Source organism: Zalophus californianus, chromosome 12, assembly GCF_009762305.2.
Source record: "Zalophus californianus isolate mZalCal1 chromosome 12, mZalCal1.pri.v2, whole genome shotgun sequence".
NCBI classification, from domain to species: domain Eukaryota; kingdom Metazoa; phylum Chordata; class Mammalia; order Carnivora; family Otariidae; genus Zalophus; species Zalophus californianus.
In genome coordinates this window covers 12,435,395-12,449,033 of record NC_045606.1, presented here as the reverse complement: position 1 = coordinate 12,449,033, position 13,639 = coordinate 12,435,395, and the positions used below count along the sequence as shown (strand labels likewise).

At 39.6% G+C, this 13,639-nt stretch overlaps 1 pseudogene; it reads right to left on the bottom strand.

Annotated features, from left to right (window-relative positions):
• Positions 1 to 794: 794 nt before the first annotated feature.
• Positions 795 to 982, bottom strand: LOC113910905 (annotated as a pseudogene).
• Between the last annotated feature and the right edge of the window lie 12,657 nt (positions 983 to 13,639).

Genomic DNA, 13,639 nt, shown 5'->3' with positions numbered 1-13,639 from the left:
GATGTTCCATACGTAGAATCTCTAATCCTCACCATAACCCTCTAACAAAGATAGCTGTCTATTTTCTTTGCAGTTGAAGAAAGAGTTGAAGAGGTTGAGTAACTTCCCTATGGCCATAGAGGTGATAAGTGATAAACCAGGACTTATCTGATCCAGAACTGATGGCCTGTCCACTCTATCACAGCACCACCTCTATGCATTATCTTCACCTGAATTTTTTCCCTGTATCCCAAATAGGTTACACAAATAGGACTTGTTTTTTCAGCCCTTACATCCACGTCTGCATAAGAAAAGGTATTGACAGGGGCACCTGGGTGGCTCAGATGGTTAAGCGTCTGCCTTCAGCTCAGGTCATGATCCCAGGGTCCTGGGATCGAGCCCCACATCGGGCTCCTGGCTCGGCGGGGAGCCTGCTTCTCCCTCTCCCTCTGCCTCTCTCCCGGCTCATGCTCTCTCTCTCTCTCTCTGTATCTCTGCATCTCAGATGAATAAATAAAATCTTAAAAAAAAAGAAAAGGTATTGACAAAATAACCTCTCAGACTTCTTCCATCTCTGTCGTTCTGTGTTCCTATAACTATACTCCGATGGCTACCATTTTTTTTCCCACATGAATGGTTAGTGTTTTATTCTTTGAAGAATGGTTCTGAAACATTACACTAAGTCAGGCTGAAAGGTAAAGTTTAAAATAGTTTTATAAGGATATAACCTATGACTGTTTGCTCCACAAAATTTTGACCTTAGAGCTTATGATACACCTAGTTGGCAATAACACCCAGGTTTTTCCAAATAGTCATCATTTTTCTCTAGTCTGCATAGACTTCTTCTCATTAGCTGCCTTCTGTTTTTGTTGCATTATCTCAGAGTCCCTCTGCTTTCTCTGAGAGGTGGTCAAGCTATCCTCTTTTCTTTTCCCCTGCTAATTTCCTGGGATTTCTTCATGTTTTTCTGGCGGGCAAATTCTCGCTGATTTCCTCGGGCCATGCTGACACCAGACTGAGCCTGGAAGAGAGCTCCTCGGGAAAGCAACGGCCTCCTAGCACGCTCAGCGGTCGTCCCCACTGGTGGCCTTTAAAGGCTGAGCCCTTGTGGGCCCTCTGAGGGGCAACGCCTCCCCTCCTTCATGGCCCCCTGATGGTTACCATTTTTTAAAATGGCATTAAGTATAAAACTACAGAACAGATTTGGAAGATGTTGGTCAACCATTATTGCTATCAGGTGTGAGGCTGTTTTCTTTGGTCTTGTGCAGCTTTCCCTGAAAGATTGTACTTTCCTGGCCAAGTCAGTTCCCTGAAATCTGTTTGGAAACTAAACACAGGCCTGTATCCCTATGGAAGTGGCTGTCAAACATACAATTCCTGCCGTCTGGCTGGTGACATGCTAATCACCCTTTGTTCTTCTAAAGGAACACATCTCAGCAGAGACTCAAAGAAACTTTCAAAGAAAAAAGCGTTTATGTTCACCATTTTTATGGGGACAAAGTGATGGGTAGTTGTTCAGGTAATCACTCCTGATACTCTCTTGGGTATGTGTGGTTTTTAACTAGAAACTAAAAGCTACTTGGACACTTTTGCAGAACCATATCACTAGCTTCAGTCTGGAACGCCTGTCTGAAACTGCAACTAGCAAGAGGGTATTAAAAGGCATGAGCTCTGGGTGTGTTCCTTCTTCATGAGAAGCAGCTTGTGATTCATTTATTCAATTGTGTTATAAATGGAAATTATGGAACACCTGTTTGGGGTAAAGATTGTATCAGTGTTGAGATTTTACTTGCAAAAAAATGACAACATTCTCAGCACAAGAGGAAGTAGACATTAAAACAAATAATGAAAATGCAGGGTGATGGAAATGTCATGTTATGAATGCCTGGAGAATGTACTGTTGGAGCACAGGAAAGGGAATTACTAGATGTTAGGGGGTAAGTTGGACAAAAAAAATCTCAGAAGAAGTTATATTTCAGTGGAGTCATAATGAAAACAATTTTGCCCAGAAGATAAGGGGGAGGGTACTTGACGACTGAAAGACAAAAGCCTGCAGGTGTCAGGACATAGCAAGTTTGGGTGATTGTGAGTTGCATAAGAGGGGAGTAATAGCTGAGTGAAAGGAGAATTTAAAAAGGAGCTAAAATAGGCCATGATGTGAACAGTCATATATATCAGGTGAAGGTGTTTGGATCATGTTAACAGGGGACCACTGAAGATTTTTACATGGGAAGGTGATGTGATCAGATTGTATTTTAGAAAGATCACTGTTGACAGAAGGATGGATTAGAGCAAGAAGGGGAAATAAGCCCTTACAGACAGTCAAATTACAGGTACAATTTTACTGTTTTGATAGGAATTCACAAAAATGTGGTTAGACTCATTATTTTTTCATAGTCTCTTCAAAAATATGAAATCCATGAAGATCTGATATGAAAATGTGTAATATTTTCATTAGGAAATAATAACAGTGCTTATTTTCTTTTACTGACCCGAAACCTTAAAAAAAGAAAAAAGGCAATAGGCCAGCACAGAGTACATTGACTACTCATAAGTTTTATATAGCATGAGTCAAATTTTGTTCTCTAATCCATAAAATAATTACCAACAAAATCTTCAATTACAATGAGTTAATAAGTTATTAAAGAATACTGTTTCTTATTTGAAAGCTTTCCCACTAGTTGTTTACTAAAAGTGCTTGCTTAACATTCAACGTTATATTTAAGAACGACTTTTGAACATCTACCATGTACCATTGAACTAAATCAGATGTGAATGTGCACTGCTTTAAGACATGTCAAAATGAGTAAGTGTTTTAGTAAATTGTTCTATTTCTAATACCAGGCAATGAAAAAAACAATGAGCAAGTCTCCAGTGTTAAGATGGGAAAATACAAAAACCATCCCAGCTTAGTCCACTCATCACCATGGTTTCATCATCTATTACACAGTAAAACAAACATAGCCATTGACTATAACCCTTAATGAGCATATGTGACTCTGATAATATTTATCAGGTTTATTTGTTTGAGGCCAACTGAAATGAAAAGAAAACAGTACAGCATCGGGTCATTAGTCTCTTCTGACGTGTGCTGTAATTCTAAGGAAAACATTAGTAGCTTATTTTTAGCAAGTAGCAAGTACCTTCATCCACTACGTGATAATGGCCCAAGGAACAATCCCTGGGATGGAAAACAGAAATTCCCAGAATTAAACTTTCTTGCTCATCTGTTCTATGGTCATAAGAAATCTATCAGTATTGTCATTTCTCATCAGCATCAAGGAATGTTTTACTTCAGACCATTATACAATTCTCCCAAACTAGACTGTCTTTCATCGTCACCTCTGCTAAGTCAAGGTCCTCACAGACAAAAGAAATGAAAAATGTCACCTCCCCCAGGAAGCCTCTTTACCTAAAAATGTCATCACTTGTATCTTATATTATTTTCACTTACATAATCTGTTTATTCTGTATTCTTTATTCAGAAATGTTATTTAAATAGTCATACAGAAATGATAGAAGTAAGACACTGTTCTAAGACCCATACTGATATTATACGGGGGAGACAGCAGATAGGTAAAGAAAATACAGTTTCTTTCTTGTGGGGGTAACAAATCCAGTAGGAGAGATAAAGCAGATAAGTAGGATCAAAAAGTGGTTCTCAATATTATTTCACCTTAGCATCTGAGTAGTATGTAACCCCTTGCCACCAATCCCAAGGATTCACCATTGATTGACAGAAGTGTTTGGACATGACAAAGTGGTCAAAATCCAGGCTGGTGGAGTGGGAAGAGAGGAGGAAATAGTTTGAAAAATATTAAAAGGCATCAATAATTCAAAGCAGGGCCTGTGAAATAATACATACATGGGTTTAAATGTGGGGCCTTCTACTACCTGTGTGATTTTGATGAATTACATAATCATTTTGAAACTCATAATTACTATCACTAAATGAGTTACTATGAAATGATGTATTATAATGTCCAGCTTATAAGTTCTCAATGAAGGATATTTATTGTTTTGTTGCTATTATTTTATGCTTCTTGGAGGGAAGCATAGTCCAGTGAAGAATTATTTAACCTAGTGAAGAACTATTGTATTAAATTGTGAAATGTCCCCCAGAGGAAGCAGAGTATATGCTGGGAGTTGAGAAGAAAAGGAATTCTAGGTTGTTGGAGAGGGGATCAGAGAAGGATTCCTGGAAGAGATGCCCATTACAACTGGCTTATAAGGGTCACCTATGATTTGAGGAAGCAGTGGTGAAGGAGGTAGACCATCCAACCATGAGCCAAATGATAAATGGAGAGCTTTTCACATTTCTCTTTTGGTTTTCTAACATGAATTCCAGGCATTTGTTGGGTATTCTCACCAGAAATGGTAAGCTTCTCAGAGCAGGAACCATGATTTTTCTTTTTATTTATTATCCCCAAAGAAAAGCCAGTATAAATAAAATAAATACTTTTGTTGACAATCTGGGGTCTGTGTAGAGGCCATTCTTATAATCAAGAGATTGATTAATACATTGTAAAAACTCTCTCTCTATATCTCAAAAAGAGAATAAGAAGGAGGTGGTTCAAGAAGGCAGTGTAGGGAGATTCTGAACTCACCTTCTCCCACAGACACAACAAATCTACAGATACATAGGGAATAATCCTCTAAGAAGTCCTGAAAACTAAATGACTGACACCTCCATAACAAAGAATAAAAGGGCCACATTGAGATAGGCGAGGCAGAGAAACACTCTCACCAAAAATCCTACCCCACATGTGGCAACCCACTTATCAGGAGAAGTGTCAATAATATGGAACTGTTCAATGAGGAGTGAGGGTTTGTTCCCCACATGAGGATCCCAACTTTTTTTAAAGATTTTATTTATTTATTTATTTGAGAGAGAGAGAGAGAGAGAGAGAGAGAATGTATGGGGAGGGAGAGGGACAAACAGACTCTGCGGCTCGATCGCAAGACCCTGAGATCATGACCTGAGCAGAAACCAAGAGTTGGCTGCTTAACTGACTGAGCAACCCAGGCACCCCAGGACCCCAACTCTTAAGTCCTGCAACAGAGAGACAATCCCCCTAAACATAAAACCAACAGGAATTATGTCCAGGAGAAACATAGAACTGTAGGGAGTGGAGAACCCACCCATAAAAGGTTATACAGACTCACCCTGAGAACCATGCCAAAGCAGCAATTTGAAAACTGCCTAGACCACATGTGAAGTAGACTTACTTACTAATCTTAAAGTGATGGCTAGAGAGTCAGGAACCTGTTGGGATTCTCTCCTGGGCTGGAAGCACTGGTGGGCACTGTTTTTTGCAATTCCACTCCACCTTGCTAATCCCAGTGAAGGTGGATGCCATTTTGACACTCTTCCTCTAAGCTGTTAGCACAGGTGGGTTAGCCTCAGCCCTCTACAGCCCAACAAACCACCCTCGTCCCCCGCCCTTCACCTAAAGCCACAGCCTGCCCATAGCTGGCTGGCACACAAAGTCCACACAGGGGACATCCCTGGATCCCTGGAGCATCTGGCTCTGGTGACTAGGGGGATTGTGATCCTGGGCCCCATGGGTCATCTTTTCTACAAGGCCATTCCTTCAACATTGGGAGAAATAGCTTTTTCACCTAATACATAGAAACAAACAGACAGAATCAGGTAAAGTAAGAAAACAGAGGAATATGTTCCAAACAAAAGACCAACAGAGCCTCAGAAAAAGATCTTAATGACATGGAGATAAATAATCTACCCAAAAGAGTTCAAAGTAATGGTCAAAAAGATGCTCACGAAACTAGGGAGAAGAATGAATGAACACAGTGAGAATTTCAACAATAAGACAGAAAATATAAGAAAGTGTAAAACAGAATATCTGAACTGAAAAATTTACTAGAGGGGTTCACCAGCAAATTGGAAGGAACAGACGAACAAATCAGTGAGCTGGAAGATGAAGCAATGGAACTCATCCAGACAAAGAAGAAAAAGAAAATAAAATTTAAAGAAAATACCATAAAGGACTGGGACACCTGGGTGGCTCAGTCATTAAGCTTCTGCCTTCGGCTCAGGTCATGATCCCAGGGCCCTGGGATCAAGCCCTGCTTTGGGCTCTCTGCTCAGCTGGAAGCCTGCTTCTCTCTTTCCCACTCCCCTTGCTTGTGTTCCCTCTCTCACTGTCTCTCTCTCCCTCTGTCAAATAAATAAATAAAATCTTAAAAAAAAAAGAAAAGAAAATACCATAAAGGACCTATAGGAAAACATCAGGTGGAATAACATGCCCATTATAGGGGTCCCAGAAGGAGAAGTGAGAACTGGGCAGGAAACTTATTTGAAAAAATATTGGCTGAAAACTTCCCTAATCAGGGGAGGGAAACAGAGATTCAGGCCTAGGAAATCCAGAGACCCACACCAAGGCACATTATAATTAAAATGTCATAAGTTAATGATAAAGAGAGAATCTTAAAAGCAGTAAGAGAGAGAGAAAAACAAACAAATATTATATACAAGGGCAACACCATAGTGCTATCAGCAGATTTTTCAGCAGAAACTGAAGGTCAGAAGAAAGTGGCATAACATACTCAAAGTACTAAAAGAAAAAAATTTCCAACTAAGAATACTCTGCCCAATAAGGTGTCATTCAGAATTAAAGGAGAGATAAAGAGTTTCCCAGACAAACAAAAGTTAAAGGAGTTCATCACTACTAAACTAGTCTTACAAAAAAATTTAAAGGAACTTCTTTTAATGGGCAAGGCCATAATTAGCAGCAAGAAATTATGGAAGGAAACAATTTCATGAGTAAAGCAAGCATATGGTAAAGGCAGTAGAGCAAACACTCATAGAACTAGTATAAAGGTTAAAAGACAAAAATAGTAAAATCAATTATATCTAAAAATTAGTTAAAGGGACTCCAAAATAAAAAAAATGTAAAATATGAAAACATATATATACATATATATATATAACACGGAGGGGGGAGTACAGATGAAGTTCTTTGAAAATATGTTCACATTTAAGTGACATTAACTTAATATACACTGCTGTATACTTAGGATGTTATATATATATCTCATGGTAACCACAAACCAAAAACCTATAATAAAGAAAGTCATCATTCACAAGCAAAGAGAAAAATAGAAGAAAGGAACAGAGAAGAAATACAAAAACAACCAGAAAACAATTAACAAAATGGCAATAAGTACATACCCATCAATAATTACCTTAAATGTAAATAGTCTAAATGTTCTAATAAAAAAGCTATAGGGTGATAGAATGGAAACAAAAACAAGACCCATCTATATATTGTCTCAAGACACTCATTTCAGACCTAAACACACATGCAGACTGAAAGTGAAGGAATGGAAAAAGTTATTCCATGCAAAAGGAAATGAAAATAAAGTTGGGGTAGCAATACTTGTATCAGACAGATAGACTTTAAAACAAAGACAGTTATAGAGATAAAGAAGGGCATTATAATGATAAAGATATCAATCCAACAAGATGATATAGCAATTGTAAATAACTATGCACCCAACATTGCAGGACCTAAATCCATAAAACAAATATTAACAGATATTTAGTATCTGTTACAAGGGAGAAGTTGACAGTAATATAATAATAGTAGGAGAATTTAACACCCTACTTGTATTAATGGATAGATCATCCAGGCAGAAATCAATAAGGAAACAGTGTCTTTTTTTTTTTAAGATTTTATTTATTTATTTGACAGAGAAAGACACAGTGAGAGAAGGAACACAAGCAGGGGGAGTGGGAGAGGGAGAAGCAGACTCCCGGCTGAGCAGAGAGCCCAATGCGGGGCTCAATCCCAGGACCCTGGGATCATGACCTGAGCCAAAGGCAGATGCTTAGCAACTGAGCCACCCCGGCACCCCAGGAAACAGTGTCTCTGAACAACACATTAGACCATATGAACTTAGACATACACAGAATATTCCATCTGAAAACAACAGAATACACATTCTTTTCAAGTGCACATGGAACATTCTCCAGGAAAAATCACATATCAGGCCATAAAATGAGTCTCAATAAATTTAAGAGGATTGAAATAATATCAAATATCTTTTCCAACCATAAGGGTATGAAACTGGAATTCAATTATAAGAAAACTTGAAAAAGAAAAAAACCACAGACATGTGAAGGCTAAACAACATGCTCCTAAACAACCAATGGGTCAATGAAGAAATCAAAGAATAAATAAAAGAAAACCATAGAGACAAATGAAAATAAAAACAGTCCAACATTTTTGAGATCTAGCAAGAGCATTTTTAAGAAGGAAATCTATAGCAATATAGGCCTCAAGAAATAAGAAAAATCTCAATCTAACCTTATCCCTGAAGAACCTAGAAAAAGAAAAAGAAAAAACAAAAAACAAAAAAACAAAGCCTAGAGTTAGTAGAAGGAAGAAAATAATAAAGATCAGAGCAACAAATAGAGACTGACAAAATAATAGAAAAGACCAATGAAACCAAGAGCTGGCTTTAGTTTTTAAAGATTTATTTATTTATTTGAGAGAGACAGTGGGAGAGAGAGAGAGAGTGCACAGTGTGGGGGGAGAGGAAGAGAGAGAATTCCAAGCAGACTCCCCACTGAGTGTGGAGCCCGGCATGGGGCTCGATCTCACAACCCTGAGATCATTACCTGAGCTGAAATCAAGAGCTGGACGATCAACTGACTGAGCCACCCAGGCACCCCAAGAGCTGATTTTTTGAAAAGATAAACAAAATTGATAAAACTTTAGCCAGACTCATTATAAAAAAGAGAGAACCCCAATAAATAAAATCAGAAATAAGAGAGAAGTAACAACTAACACTATAGAAACAAGGATCATAAGACACTACTACAAAATATTATATGCCTATGGACAACTTTGAAGAAACAGATAAATTCCTAGAAACATACAATCTTCCAAAACCAAATAAAGATGAAATAGAAAAACTGAATAGACTAATTACAAGTAATGAAATTGAGTTAGTAACCAAAAAACTTCCAAGAAATAAAAGTTCAGAACCAGACAGATTCATAGGTGAATTCTACCAAACATTTAGAAAACAGTTAATATCTATTTTTCTCAAACTATTCCAAAAAATATAAGAGTAAGAAAAGCTGCCAAATACATTCTACGAGGCCAGCAATACCCTGATACCTAAACCAGACAAAGACATGACAAAAAAAGAAAACTACAGGCCAATATCCCTGATGAACATAGATGCAAAAATCCTCAACAAAATATTAGCAAACAGGATTCCTCTTGTTTAGCCGTGTGATTGTGTGGAAAGACCCCACTTGAAGCTCTAGAAGTATACTCAAATTAGTTTAACTCTGTCAGAGTTTCCACCTGCAGTCCCTGTGATCAGTACAAGAATGGGAACACAACAATTTGGGCCAAGGACTGATAACAGGTGCCAGGACGAGTGGATAGATCAGAAGAGCCTTGTTCTCTTCTGGATGACATTTGAATTGTGAAGCTTGAAGTTCCCACAGCCATTTTGTGACCACAGAGGGGAGCCCTGAACCGCCCAAGGAAGTCTCCCTTCTGTGAGCCTTCAGGACAGGTAAGAATTGCCTTTCCCCTGTTCTGGAAAGGCTTCACCCTGGAAAGAGTGGGCCACAGATGACTTGTATAGAATAGTTCTGGTTATTAAGGGGAAGAGATGCTGCTTTGCAGTGAGCCAAACCTGGCTTCAAATTCCAGATGTAGTGATACTTAGTAGCAGTCTCTGAACCTCAGTTTCACTGTCACTAAAGTGGGGGAAAAACCATATGTACAAGTGGTGAGAATTTAAGGAATATATTGAAGAGCATGAGCATTATGAGATTGGGGTGCTGTGAAAAAGACAGACACAGCAATACAGAGGAGTGGGGAGAGAGTGAGAGAGGGAGACAGAGGGGATGTGTCTAGAAGGAGTCGGGCCCTGGGGATCTTGTTCAAATGCAGATTATTAGTCGAGAGGACTTGGATGAGTCTGGAGTTTCTGTGTTTCTAACTAGCCCCCTCCTCTCGGTGATACTGATCTGGTTTGCGGACCACTTGGGTAGCAAAGTTCTAGATCACAAATGAGGATGGACCTTATCATCCTTATTTTCATTCCCTAGAAGTCCTCTCTACTATCCATTCAATGTCAGTTCTGGATGTATTCAGTGTCCTGTGTGCTGTGTTTGCTACTACATAAGGGAAAAGGCTTAATTATGGCAGGCGAAGGGGATGCCCCATCACCTCTGCTTATCCTGTGTAGCTTAACTGGAAACTCCTTTACAAATGAAGCTGAGCTCATAAGTCAGAAAGCATTGGTGTAATCGTGGCCAAAGCCTGGGTGGAGGGCTTCTAGGGAGGGAAGGTAGGAAATGAAAGGTTCTCAGTGTCACCAATTCTCACCATTGTTGGATGTTCACATCTCACTGCACAGGAAACAGCTTCATCTACAGTTTCCTTCATGAGTCCAGGAAGATCAAATGACTCTTTGGGTAGAAGGTAGGTAAGAAGGGGACTTGTTTCCCATCAGCAAGAATTTTACATGTGGCTAGAATCCAATACCAGGGTTCTGCACATGTAAGATGTAATTGAAGAGCAATAGATTCAGACTCAGAAGAACTAACTGCATGTCACTCACAGCTCTGAAGTTACCTGCTCAGGTTCTTGGACAAGCTACCCAACCTCCCTGAGACTCATATTATTCATCTGTAAAATGGAGGTTATCAACTAGTCCAAGCTTTCTTTCTTTTTTTTTTAAAGATTTTATTTATTTATTTGAGAGAGAGAGAGAGAATGAGAGATACAGAACACGATAGGGAAGAGGGTCAGAGGGAGAAGCAGACTCCCTGCTGAGCAGGGAGCCCGATGCGGGACTTGATCCCGGGACTTCAGGATCATGACCTGAGCCGAAGGCAGTCGCTTAACCAACTGAGCCTTCCAGGCGCCCCTAGCCCAAGCTCTCTAACAACTCTATCATGAGGAACAAGTCAGAAAATAGATGCAAGAACTTTGAAAAACAAATACAACATTATACACTTGTGAAGAATTATAGGGACAAGAGTTCTAAGGCAACTTAGCTACCCAATTGCCCAACTGTAAAATTATGGCTAAGACTTTGAAAACCCATTAGGTGGGCCCGAGGAAGGGGCAAAACAGAGAGAAAGGGGCACAAGCTGCTCAGGAAATCTATCATGTACCATGTTGTTTCATATAGCTGGTCATCTTTGCCCCCATGGTCAGGACAGAGCCAGCCAAAGCAAGACTCCAAATGGTGGACTAGATGGCCCCCTGAAGGTGTGCATCTGACATTTATTAAGCAAATTAATATCCGCCGAAGGCGTATATACACCTTGCATCCCCCTTCCCTCCTCCTCTATCTCAGCACTTGGCATTATATATATATATATATATATATATAATATTTCAGTTTTCTCTCTTCATCACTATATGGTAGTTTCATGAAAGTTTGATTTCTTTGTTTACTATTATATACTCAGCACCTAGCACAGTCTGAAAATAATAGGTGCTCAATAAATATCTCTGAATGAATGATGCCCTGATATCAATGTCCCTGAACCCTTCCCTAACCTTATAGTTTTATTCTTATGCTTTTTTCTCCCTCATTCTTTTTATCTCCTTCAATATTTTTATTAGCCTACTTTAATCATCATCACTATCATAATCAGATAAATTTTTCTGTATTTCTATTTGTGGAGAATTTGAAAACCTATGGCTCTCCAAGGCAACAGCCTCCTGGCAATATATCCATTGGGCACAAGAGGGACCAACAATTGCATTTCAAGTTAAACATTTCTGAAACTCCTTCAGGCAGATTGCTTCCTTTGTGAAATCCACTTCTCAGGGTATGCTTCTCCCCAGGGCATTTATGAAAAGCGACTAAGATAGATAAGAGAAAAGTCATAAGATCACTTTCCTGGTGATATCATAAATCAGGGCAAATTGTATGCCAATATTCTAACTCCCTGAATTGCACAGTGATTTCTGAGTGGCAAGAATCATATTTCTTTAGTGTGAGAAATTTTGTCACAGGCAGGAAAATATCATTGGAAAATGTTTGACATATAGTAAGCACTCAAAATTTTTGGAATGAGTATGTGGATGAAATCCTCCTGTATGCTTCCTTTCTCCTTTCTATGTTGGTGGCTTGAATATGGGGATTTGTGGTAGAATTAACTACATGTCCATACTTTTTTCTCCAAAACCCAGCTGTCCCTGTGTAGCCTCTGTCTTCCTGTACATAAAACATTCCCTGTACATCTGGAGACTCAGAGAAAGGACCCCGCAAGTCTGCACATGAAATTTGCAGCACTCAGCTTCTGCACCTGTGGGCTGAGTGATCTGGAATATATTTGTGTTTCCCGGTCACACTTGGAGCAGTGAGATTTGACCTTTAGAAAGCAGTGGTTTGTTGAGAGCCTGTTCTTAGTTCTTTTTAAATCATGTACACATTGCAAAAGTCGGACACCTCTGCCTACCAAAGGCTGAAAGAATGTGCCTTGAAGCCAAGTCTAGACAGAATTCCAAGGCAGGGGAGTCAGTGGGACAGGGAAATCACCACAGGGTCTATGCCAACTTTCTGTCCTGCTATTTTACCACTTTTGTGTTTCTGGATTTTAGCCAACATGAGAGGCCTTTTGTGCCAAGAATGACCATAACAAGTGGGTTGGGGTTTCCACTGAAGGTTAATTTAAATGTTCCACCTTCCTTCAGCTCCTCATTTAGAGTGTGTTACTGTTCCCAAAGCAGCCCCAAGACTTTCCAGGCCTCTGGTTTACTGAGGGAAGGAGCAAAGGGAGGCCAAGCTACTCTGTCATTTCTCAGTTTATAGACACCTGTAATCAATCATCAGATGAATGGGGATTTACAAAAACAATTGAATTAGGAAAGTACTAATCCCAACTGTCAATGTGATGAGTAAAATACAGAATGAAGGTGAAAAAGACAGGCAAGATGTTTCTGCAGCACTTTCTGCAGATGTCCTATCCAATTTAACAACTCAAGGTTGTGCCATACTTGAACCACACAGCCAGCACCCTATTAAAAGCTGGCACCCTAAATCCTCATGTGGTTCATGATCTTTATCTTAAACTGCCTGTCCCCACCTATTTCAAATTCCATGTCCTGAGGGTAACATTCCTACAGTGTCCGACTTTCCTTGTTTATAGTCTGCTCTCTCCCTCATCCCACACATCCAATCAGTCTCAAAGTCCTGCTGATTTTACTTCCTGCGCATTCACATCCACCTCTACTGATACTGCTCAGGTGCTGGCCCTTCCATCACTCACCTGGACCAATGAGTCATCTTCTGCTCACCCTCCTCAGCCATATTCTCTACCCCAAGCCCACTCTCAAACACATCCTCCACATTGCAGCCAGCACCATGAATCTACCATATGAATCTGACCTTGCTCTCTCCTGCCTAACATTCTCATCTTTGGTCATACCAGACAGTTTATAATCTACCTGACACCGCCCTCCACACACACCTCTGCTGTATCATAACTTGTGCCTTTGCCCTTGCTTTACCCACTTCCCAGGCATTCTTAACTTGCTTCACTAACATTTACTTCTCAATCTTGGATAAGGTTATATGTTCTAGAAATCTTCTCAAATACACCACTTTGGGACAAACGTCCTTTCTCACTCTGCTCATAACTTTCCAT